Genomic DNA, 12930 nt, shown 5'->3' on the forward strand with positions numbered 1-12930 from the left:
ACGTGACATTTAATTTAAAAAATTTAAGTGAAAGTTTAAGAATGGCAAATGAGCTTTGTGATTTCTTTATGAAAATTGATCCATTTATGGAATGAAGTCTTATTTTTACGAGGCAAATTGCTAATGGCACTGCTGAATATCAGTCTGAATTGAAGCAATTTTTAAAAACTGCCAAGCAAGAGTTTACTAAATTCTTTAAATCATTGCCTAAAGTTGAATATCATAATATGTAATTAATCAATCTGTATGGTCAAAACTTCAATTAAACTGATTTTTTTAGGTATTTGCTTTTTTATTTTGTCCCCTAAGAACGTATCCCCTATAACCCCATATAAATTTCTGTTCCATATTCACGGTTTCCGTATTCGCGGCATATTTACGGAACGTATACCCCGCGAATAAAGAGCTTTTACTGTATTTTAATAACATAAATAAGTTAATATTTTATTGAGTTATGTTGCTGTTTGATCCCGTTATCGGTATAATGTATGCTCAATATGAACGTTTAGAAAATGTCCGTATTTCGTCCGAGTACGAACGTCCAAAGGACGTTCGGTAGCGCGACATTTGGAGCAAAATAGGACGTATACAGGACGTTCCTTGGACGAAAACGGACGTCCAAGGGAGGCCCTTAAAGTCCGTGAAGGACATCCTATGGACGTCCTTGTGCTATTAGGGATGCACCTGAGAACAACAGGGATGCCACCATAAGAGAAAACTTCTATGTACACCTTCAGACTGTAATAAACGAGATCCAAAATGATGAATATATAATCATTATGGGTGACTTTAATGCCCGTATTGGCAATGGCACAGTTCCGGCAATAAAATAGCGATATAATGGAAATATCAAAAATGAAAACAGATACCTACTGACGGACCTCTGCAGTATAAATGAAATAGGAATTAACATGAACAATACATTTTTTCCTCACAAAGAACAATACAAATACACTTTTGAAAACACTAGAGGACAAAGATCTATGATAGACTATATTCTGTCGAATATAGAGTTACACCCGTCTCTAATCTTGGATGAAAGAGCACTTACATCAGCAGAAATAGGAAGCGATCATAAATTGGTATTGTGCAACATCAGAATGAAAACACATTATATGTGATAACAAAACAGCAGAATACACCACCAAGATTAAAGTCGAAAGCTTACAGGACGACTCCACAAGATATCTATTCCAAAAAAGACTAACGGAAAAAAGCAACAACATGTATATCACAGAAAGTCACGGAGTCGAAGAAAGCTGGGCAAAAAATTAAGTCTAATATCTTATCCTCAGCCAACGAAGTGCTTGATGAAAGAAACATTAATAAAAATAAATCGCTTCCAAGACGAAGAACTCTGGTTTTGTACAGAAGTGAAGGAAAAATGTAAAGAGAAGAAAAAAGCTTACCTAAAATACATCTCAACTAAAACACAAGAGGCATACGACAATTATAAGACTATAAGAAACGAAACACATTCAGTAGTAAAAAGAATAAAAAATGATCACTGGGAACGTTTTTCGAAAGAAATGTAACATACATGAGTTTTATGGTCTCCAAAAGGAAATGTGGCGCTATATACGAGATCAAAGAACGGAGGTAAAGGAACTAATAGAACCAAAACACATAGAAATGGATACATTGATGGACCATCTAAAAAAGCTCTATCCAGAGGAAGAACAAATGATGCTAGAACCGGAAACACCAGAAATTACCACAAATGAATATGTTAATATAAGTGCACAGGAAGTACGAAAAACACTCGAAAAGCTGAAGAACAGAAAAGCTGCAGGTAAGGATGAAATACCAAACGAATTACTGAAATATTGTGGAGCAGCAATGCCAGAATAATTAACAACATTAATTAACAAAATCATAAAACACAATAAAATACTGGAAGAGTGGAGAACGAGCGAACTAATTCTACTATTCAAAAAAGGAGATAAAAAGCAGCCAGAAAACTACAGAAGTATCAACTTGTTAAATACTGCCCTTAAACTTACAACTAAAATCTTACAAGACGTAATGAATCAGAGGATAAGTTTAGCAGATGAACAACAGGGTTTTCGTACTGGAATATCGTGTACAGATGCAATATTCGTCATAAAGCAAATTACTGAGAAATCACTAGAGTATAATAGACCAGCATTTATATGTCTGATTGACTTGGAGAAAGCATTTGACAGAGTAAGACTTAAAGATGCAATCCATCTTCTGTATAATAGAGAAGTCACTCTAGATATCATAAAAACTATTGAGAACATCTACCAAAACAACAAAATGGAAGTCAGAATAGATGGACAACTTACAGAACCCATAGATATAGGCAGCGGAATAAGACAGGGAGACTCAATGAGTCCTATGCTTTTCAGTTTAATCATGGATGAAATCATCAAAAACGTCAACAAAGGAAGAGAATATAGAATGGAAAACAAAGAGTAAAAATACTCTGCTACGCAGACGACGCAATATTGATAACCCAAGAAGGAGATAGTCTGCAAATATTAGTCCACAGATTTAACATAAGAGCAAAAGAATTCAATATGACAATGTCATCTCAGAAAACCAAAACAATAGTAATCAGTAAAGAACCAATCAGAAGCAAAATAGAAATTGATGGTATCAGTATTGAACAAGTAATGGAAGTAAAATACCTTTGGAATTAGATTGTCCAGTTACGGAGACCTAGACAAAGAAGTGAAAAATCAAGTACAAAAAGCAACTAGATTGGCAGGATGCCTTAATAACACTCTATGGCGAAACCGACATATTAACACTGAGATAATAAAAAAAAATAAAAAAAAAATAAATAACCTGACAGTATATCTTGAGTCCGACTAAGTTGGCCACCCCTGATTTACAATATGTACAATCAAGATTAACAAATACAAACCTAAAAAGAGAATCGGGCAAAATTTAATGTACGGGAACACTAGAACATGGGAAGTTTTAATTGTGGAACAGTTTAAAAATTTGAAACGTCAGATTACGAAAACGTCCCATGTATTTTGTCGGACAGAACATCCAATTGATTTGTTACACTTTCATTGAACTCTCTTGCAAAAATCAGACTGCCATTACTAACCAACATGATCCCTGTCCTTTGACAGGCTCTTCATGTTCCACTCATTAAAATACCCAGTTGCCTATAAACACCAGTCTGATTTTTGCATGAGAGTTTAATGAAATGGTAACAAATCAATTGGAATTTCTGTCCGACAAAATACATGGAACGCTTTAGTAGTCTGACGTTCCAAATTTTTAACCTTTTCCACAATTAAAACGTCCCCTGTTCCAGTGCTTCCATACATCAAAGTTTGTCCGACTAAACACCGTTAAGCTTTAACAAATTTTCAGCTTGCTATTAATCAACTTTTTTTTGGTACGCGGGATCCAGGTCTATAAATGCTGTTTTATGTAAAATAAACATAGTTTTATCTTTACACTTATAATCAATTTAAATAAATTAACTCTGCATTATTTGATCAGTTAATTTTAATTCCTTATTTAAAAGCATAAATAGGTTCTCCTTAATAGGGGTTGTGCTTTAATAATTTTATAATAAGCAATTTGTTCATCGGTTTTACAAGATTTGATTTGATTTTCGTAATTTTTGCATTCCATTATATGTAACTACGTTATACTTAAAATTGCTAGGCTGGAAATTTGTAGACAATACTGTGAAGATGATTTTCTAACCGAAAAGGGCCAAATGTAAAATTATTTAAAAGTCTACAATTTTTATGCTTTTAATACTACGGCAACATTGCCTGGCTCGGGAATTACCGTATGGATACCTATTGGAGTATAAAGGTGGACCGTATTTGTACGAAACTACGTTTGGCTCAGGATTGATAGAAATTTTTAGGCGATATATTTTTTTTCTACAAATCTTTTATTTGCAAACTATGTCAAGTATATATTTCATAATTCATTACGTCATATATCACCTAAGTTTAAATATGAAATATATACTCGTCTAACTCTATCAGAAATCGATGGCTCGGGATAACTGCTTTATCTAATGGACTGACTTTGTATGAAGGATGTATATATATATATATATGTATGTATATATACAGATATATTCTGTCAATCTGGCACCATTTTTAAGCAAAACATCTCAATGTCGCACCCAATTTGACGATGTGGCACCCGATTTTGGGTACCAGTACGACAGCGTGTATGTTTTCATCCTAGGAGAGTGCAAGTGTTCCTAATGCAGAATATGTAAAAAACGTAATGGTGCCAGATTGAGACTTTTTCTAAACGGACATATTGATTTGTTCAGACATTTTTCGATAGAGGGCGCTCTACTATATACAACTGTATGTAACTATATAATTTTAGTCAATTTTGCACCAATAAAAAAAGTGTCATAGTGGCACCATAAATCTGACAACACCGCCTTTCCCTAATATAACCTAACTGATGTTACTTGGCGCCGATTTGTTATACCGCTTAAATCGCTGCGATCAATGTAGATATATATCCGATTCTATGCAATAAAGTATTTTCAAAGGTGCTCTTTGTGTGCAGTAAATCAAAGTGAGTGCAATAAACAATAAATTGGATGTCAACATGAGAGACAGAACGAAAAGAATACTTAAATTATTAGACGACAAAGTACAAGATAACTAACCTAACCTAATTATAATAATAGACCATTCCAGGGTGACGTCATTTGACAGCGGCTGAGGGGCAAACATCTTGTAAACAAAGTATGTTTACTGCAGAAAACCATTGTTTAATTTAAGAATATGATTAAAATACCAGCGTTTTGTTCAGTTGTGAAGTGTTCCAGTAAATGTAAAAGAGATAAACTGAGTTTTTTTAGGATACCAGCCGAATTTAAAGATCGAGATGTTTTAAATCCACTGTCAAGAGAACGACGAGAGTTGTGGGTCAAGATTACTGATTTACTGATTATACCGGGTTTTTACATCCCCTGTGAGTGTGCCATAATATCCAATATTTGACATTTTTGTAGTTAAAACTACATATTTTTTTTATAATAAAACGAGAAAATAGCAAAAAGAACACTGAAAACACAATATTTGCCCCTCAGCTACGCTGTCAAAGTCACGTGACCTGGAATGGTTAATAGTAATAAAGTATTAACCCTTTAACATTTAGTGTTTATATTTGAAGCCACTAATGGTAGGCGAGCCCAAGCGGGGATTTTTGCAGTTACTCGAGCGCGTCAGATTATCATATGGGGAGAAACCTGGTACCCTGCAGATGTACGTCTACCATACATTGGTTCTTACAGGGGAGTTCGTTAAGGGGGGCCCGAAAAAAATCTATCCTTAAAAAAACTCCAAATTGTCACATTAAGGTAAGGTAAGTTAAATAAATGAAAAAGAGTGTATATTTCAAAAATCTGACGATTTGAGCCAGGCGTAAGGAAATGGGTGAGTCCCAAAGTTTCACATGAAAAAAGCGAATATTTCGCGAAATAAATGACAGATCGAAAAACTAAAAAATTTGTGCTCAATATTTTTTAAAAATCTATCGACTGATACTATACACGACTTCCCACGGAGAGGGGTGGGGGTAAATTTAATATTTTAAATACGAATCCCGCAATATTTCGCGAAATGAACATCAGATCGAAAAACTGTAAAATACACTTATTCAATATTTTTGAAAAATCTATAGAATGGCACCACACACGACCTCTCACGGAGGTGGGGTGGGGGTTACTTTAAAATCTAAATACGAGCCCCCATTTTTTATTGCAGATTTGGATTCCATACGTGAAAATAAGTAACTTTTATGCGAAACATTTTTTCGAATTATGGATAGATGGCGTTATAATCGGAAAAAACGATTGTTGGAAATAGAAAATTAAATTAAAAAATGGCAAGCGCCTACTAAAATTGAAAACTTTACTTAACTTTTTTTGGTTTTGGGACCTGCTCTTCACAACCCAATAGGTCCCCAAAGCGCTCGAGTGACTGCAAATTTAGCATACTTTGCTCCCCTACCACAAAGAATACTCTAAGCGCATTAATTTTTTTCTTGTAAGAACTGAGTCATTCTATTGTGGAATGAAGTTAAGAAACTAACGGGGTTTTTTATCTAATGAAATTTTTTATTTACTTGATGAAATAGAATCGCCAAGATAAATATACAGGTTTAAAATCCATATAGAGACAGATTCTAAATTATAGAATAATTCATTTTATGGCCACTTTGGAGAAAAATCCCGAGACCGGTCGATTTTTAATTTTAAAGTATGATTTTTTGACATATATGCCATAATAGTAACGTCATCCATTAGGGCGTGATGACGTAATCGATGATTTTTTTTATGGGAATAGGGGTCGTGTAGTAGCTCATTTAAAAGGTTATTTAATTCTCTATTCGGTAATATAAACATAATCCTTATTTATAAAGGGTGGCCAAAAAAATTATTTTTGAATTAAATTATTTGCTGCAAAAAGAAGAATGTATGTATTTTATTTAACTCAAAATACATTCTACTACTGTGAGAAAAGAGAAAAATATGTTTGTTTGACAAATAAACATTGCTTTTCGCTTCAATTAAATGTTCAAACTGCCAACAAGTAGGTGAGTGGCTGTTTGACATTTAATTTATGCGAAAATCAATGTTTATGTATGAAATAAACATTTTTTTTATATTTTCTTACATCAGTAAAATGTATTTTGAGTTAAATAAATTACATATGTCTAATTATATTCTTTTTGCGCCAATTAATTTATTTCAAAAAAATATATTTTGGCCACACTGTATAAATAATAATGTTATTGTTTATATTACTGACTAGAGAATTGACTAACCTTTCAAATGAGCTACCACACGACCCCCGTTTCCATTTTAAAAAAATCATCGATTACATCAAACGCCCAAATGAATGAAGTCACTATTATAATATCTAATATGTCAAAAAATCATAATTTAGAAATAAAAATCGACCTGTCTCGGGATTTTTCTCCAAAGTTGACTGTTTTTGATAAATTTAATTTATTCCATTATTTTAAACATCTCTATATAGGTGAGTCCACGAGTCTCCACCCGTGCGTCATCCTTTAAAGTTAAAGCATACGAAATAAGTCGGAAATTTACTAAACGCAACAGCAAGTGACAGTAAGTAGCTACTGTTGCAATCACGGGTTAAAATTTGACGTTATCAAATAAATAAAATGGCAAATGTAAGTTTTGCTTTAAAATTTTGGTGCAGAATTTGCAGAATTACAGTTACATTTAAAGTAGCTTAATAAATTATTTTATTATCATTGATTAATAAATAAATAAGCAATTTATAAAAAAAATTAATAACATATTTTCTTTTTGATATTTTATTCACTTTGGAGGAACATTGAACACAAGCATTCCTTAACTGTGTCAATGAGGTTAGTTGTCAAAATTAATCGTAAACTAACAGAAACTTATCATAAAATTTCAAACTCCAATATAAAATTAGTTGGGAAAACAACTGTTTGTATACTATAAAAAACTTCAACAAACTGATAGCCATAAATGTAAACAAACCAAAACGTCAGGAATTGTACTTAAAATATGTGAAAACATCCCAAATCGTCTTTTTTTGTACCTATCTCTTTTTATTGTACTGAGCGTAGATGGTGTACAAAAATAACATTTGTTTTTACTTAATAAGAGGCGGTAACTGGTTTGTCATTAGTTTCATGCGTGGAACAGAATGATGCTAGATAAAAAGTATGTGTTTTATCTCGCCAGGTATTAATAAGGCACGGGTAAAGACTCGTGGACTCAAGTGTATATACAGAGATGTGTGCAGTAAATCAAAGTGAGTGCAATAAACAATAAATTGGATGTCAACATGAGAGACAGAACGAAAAGAATACTTAAATTATTAGACGACAAAGTACAAGATAACTAACCTAACCTAATTATAATAATAGACCATTCCAGGGTGACGTCATTTGACAGCGGCTGAGGGGCAAACATCTTGTAAACAAAGTATGTTTACTGCAGAAAACCATTGTTTAATTTAAGAATATGATTAAAATACCAGCGTTTTGTTCAGTTGTGAAGTGTTCCAGTAAATGTAAAAGAGATAAACTGAGTTTTTTTAGGATACCAGCCGAATTTAAAGATCGAGATGTTTTAAATCCACTGTCAAGAGAACGACGAGAGTTGTGGGTCAAGATTACTGATTTACTGATTATACCGGGTTTTTACATCCCCTGTGAGTGTGCCATAATATCCAATATTTGACATTTTTGTAGTTAAAACTACATATTTTTTTTATAATAAAACGAGAAAATAGCAAAAAGAACACTGAAAACACAATATTTGCCCCTCAGCTACGCTGTCAAAGTCACGTGACCTGGAATGGTTAATAGTAATAAAGTATTAACCCTTTAACATTTAGTGTTTATATTTGAAGCCACTAATGGTAGGCGAGCCCAAGCGGGGATTTTTGCAGTTACTCGAGCGCGTCAGATTATCATATGGGGAGAAACCTGGTACCCTGCAGATGTACGTCTACCATACATTGGTTCTTACAGGGGAGTTCGTTAAGGGGGGCCCGAAAAAAATCTATCCTTAAAAAAACTCCAAATTGTCACATTAAGGTAAGGTAAGTTAAATAAATGAAAAAGAGTGTATATTTCAAAAATCTGACGATTTGAGCCAGGCGTAAGGAAATGGGTGAGTCCCAAAGTTTCACATGAAAAAAGCGAATATTTCGCGAAATAAATGACAGATCGAAAAACTAAAAAATTTGTGCTCAATATTTTTTAAAAATCTATCGACTGATACTATACACGACTTCCCACGGAGAGGGGTGGGGGTAAATTTAATATTTTAAATACGAATCCCGCAATATTTCGCGAAATGAACATCAGATCGAAAAACTGTAAAATACACTTATTCAATATTTTTGAAAAATCTATAGAATGGCACCACACACGACCTCTCACGGAGGTGGGGTGGGGGTTACTTTAAAATCTAAATACGAGCCCCCATTTTTTATTGCAGATTTGGATTCCATACGTGAAAATAAGTAACTTTTATGCGAAACATTTTTTCGAATTATGGATAGATGGCGTTATAATCGGAAAAAACGATTGTTGGAAATAGAAAATTAAATTAAAAAATGGCAAGCGCCTACTAAAATTGAAAACTTTACTTAACTTTTTTTGGTTTTGGGACCTGCTCTTCACAACCCAATAGGTCCCCAAAGCGCTCGAGTGACTGCAAATTTAGCATACTTTGCTCCCCTACCACAAAGAATACTCTAAGCGCATTAATTTTTTTCTTGTAAGAACTGAGTCATTCTATTGTGGAATGAAGTTAAGAAACTAACGGGGTTTTTTATCTAATGAAATTTTTTATTTACTTGATGAAATAGAATCGCCAAGATAAATATACAGGTTTAAAATCCATATAGAGACAGATTCTAAATTATAGAATAAATTCATTTTATGGCCACTTTGGAGAAAAATCCCGAGACCGGTCGATTTTTAATTTTAAAGTATGATTTTTTGACATATATGCCATAATAGTAACGTCATCCATTAGGGCGTGATGACGTAATCGATGATTTTTTTTATGGGAATAGGGGTCGTGTAGTAGCTCATTTAAAAGGTTATTTAATTCTCTATTCGGTAATATAAACATAATCCTTATTTATAAAGGGTGGCCAAAAAAATTATTTTTGAATTAAATTATTTGCTGCAAAAAGAAGAATGTATGTATTTTATTTAACTCAAAATACATTCTACTACTGTGAGAAAAGAGAAAAATATGTTTGTTTGACAAATAAACATTGCTTTTCGCTTCAATTAAATGTTCAAACTGCCAACAAGTAGGTGAGTGGCTGTTTGACATTTAATTTATGCGAAAATCAATGTTTATGTATGAAATAAACATTTTTTTTATATTTTCTTACATCAGTAAAATGTATTTTGAGTTAAATAAATTACATATGTCTAATTATATTCTTTTTGCGCCAATTAATTTATTTCAAAAAAATATATTTTGGCCACACTGTATAAATAATAATGTTATTGTTTATATTACTGACTAGAGAATTGACTAACCTTTCAAATGAGCTACCACACGACCCCCGTTTCCATTTTAAAAAAATCATCGATTACATCAAACGCCCAAATGAATGAAGTCACTATTATAATATCTAATATGTCAAAAAATCATAATTTAGAAATAAAAATCGACCTGTCTCGGGATTTTTCTCCAAAGTTGACTGTTTTTGATAAATTTAATTTATTCCATTATTTTAAACATCTCTATATAGGTGAGTCCACGAGTCTCCACCCGTGCGTCATCCTTTAAAGTTAAAGCATACGAAATAAGTCGGAAATTTACTAAACGCAACAGCAAGTGACAGTAAGTAGCTACTGTTGCAATCACGGGTTAAAATTTGACGTTATCAAATAAATAAAATGGCAAATGTAAGTTTTGCTTTAAAATTTTGGTGCAGAATTTGCAGAATTACAGTTACATTTAAAGTAGCTTAATAAATTATTTTATTATCATTGATTAATAAATAAATAAGCAATTTATAAAAAAAATTAATAACATATTTTCTTTTTGATATTTTATTCACTTTGGAGGAACATTGAACACAAGCATTCCTTAACTGTGTCAATGAGGTTAGTTGTCAAAATTAATCGTAAACTAACAGAAACTTATCATAAAATTTCAAACTCCAATATAAAATTAGTTGGGAAAACAACTGTTTGTATACTATAAAAAACTTCAACAAACTGATAGCCATAAATGTAAACAAACCAAAACGTCAGGAATTGTACTTAAAATATGTGAAAACATCCCAAATCGTCTTTTTTTGTACCTATCTCTTTTTATTGTACTGAGCGTAGATGGTGTACAAAAATAACATTTGTTTTTACTTAATAAGAGGCGGTAACTGGTTTGTCATTAGTTTCATGCGTGGAACAGAATGATGCTAGATAAAAAGTATGTGTTTTATCTCGCCAGGTATTAATAAGGCACGGGTAAAGACTCGTGGACTCAAGTGTATATACAGAGATGAGCGCGCTAATAACCGGCAAAATCAGGTGAAAGATAGAAAACATATTAAGTTATTAGATAAAAAAAAATGAATCTACTAGATTCATTTTTTTATGGTGGGGTAGTTTCCCACCTTTAGACTTATCGCACGAGTTTAGCAACTGCCACTGTGAGAGTGACTGTTTTAGTTGACATTCTCCTCTGATACTTCTAAAGGTGGGAAACAATAAATAGAATTTAAATTTTTACGTTTTTATCGCTAAATTTTCCAACTCTACTAGTTTTATTTCATTTTATCTCACAACTTAATATGTTTTCCATCTTTTACCTTATTTTGCCGATTATTAGCGCGCTCATCAATGTATACAAAAGTGACTACATATTAGGTACAGTTATTATTGTTGGGGTGGAATTTTTTTTTTAATGCTCCACTCGGAGTAACATTACAATCTGTTCACTATTGGAACAATGAGTAACTTAATTCTAACCTAACCTAACTACATTTTTTTAAGCTAAAGTCTTACTCATCAGTATTTCTTTAGGTTATATTAGCATGTCGCCTATTTACACTACAATTCACGTGTACACTACCGCACGATGCGCACTACACTATCTCATATGGTTTAGTACCGCACTATGCGCACTACACTAGCTCATATGGTTTGATTCTTTTAAGACGTCTGGTCTGGTTCGTGTTGTCAAGTAGCTGGAGGGCCTCAACATTCACGTGGCGATGGAGCCTATCTTCGTGGTTCCGGGCAAATCTAGATATAGTCTGTCTAACGGTGTCGATCCCCAGATCATTGTGGATGATACTGTTTCTAATATACCAGGGGGCATCTACGATGTTCCTTAGTACCTTGTTTTGGAAGCGTTGAATTATTTGTATATTACTTTCGCTGGCACACCCCCATAGTTGTATGCCATAGCTCCAGACAGGCTTGAGGATTTGATTGTAGAGTAGCAACTTATTATGGATTGATAATTTGGAGTCACGTCCAAGCAGCCAATACATTTTTTTATATCTGATTCCAAGCTCTTGTCTTTTCTTTTTAATATGTGCTTTCCACCTAAGTCTTGCATCAAGAGTGATACCCAGATATTTTGCAGTATTCTCATATGGAATCTGGATATCATTTATTCTGATTGGTATGTATTGCCTCCTTTTATTGGTAAAATCAATATGTATGGATTTGGTTTCATTCAACTTGATTCTCCATGCTTTAGTCCATTTATATATCTGATTTATGGAGTTCTGTAAGTTATGTACCGCTTCTTCATGATTATTTCCAACTGAGATAATTGCTGTGTCATCTGCAAATGTAGCAATAGTATCTTGACGTAGTTGAGGGATATCTCTGGTGTATAAAATGTACAGAACTGGTCCAAGGACACTTCCTTGTGGAACACCAGCTCTAATCTGTCTCAAATCAGAGTATGCTTCCTCCTGCTTTACTCTGAAGCATCTGTCTGATATGTATGATTCTAAGAGTTGGGCGAACTGTTCTGGTAGGTGATAGCGCAGTTTATGTATTAATCCTGTGTGCCACACCTTGTCGAATGCTTGGGCCACATCCAGGAAGACAGTGGTGCAAACTTTCTTTTCTTCCAGTGCCATTTCTATGATGTCAGTGATCCTATGCACTTGCTCAATAGTAGAATGGCTCTCTCTAAAACCAAATTGGTGGGATGGGATTACCTGTCTCTCTTCAATTATTGGCTTTAGCCTTTTTAGGAGCATTTTTTCATAGAGTTTTGCTATCACCGGGATGAGTGATATTGGTCTGTACGACGTTACTTGGTGAGGTTGTTTTCCAGGTTTAGTTATCATTATCACCTCTGCCACTTTCCACAACTTCGGAACATATTTAAGTCTATATGAAGCGTTGAAAAGGTGGGTTAGTTTTATAATGGTTTTCTTC

This window comes from Diabrotica virgifera, chromosome 9 (assembly GCF_917563875.1).
Source record: "Diabrotica virgifera virgifera chromosome 9, PGI_DIABVI_V3a".
Taxonomy (NCBI): domain Eukaryota; kingdom Metazoa; phylum Arthropoda; class Insecta; order Coleoptera; family Chrysomelidae; genus Diabrotica; species Diabrotica virgifera.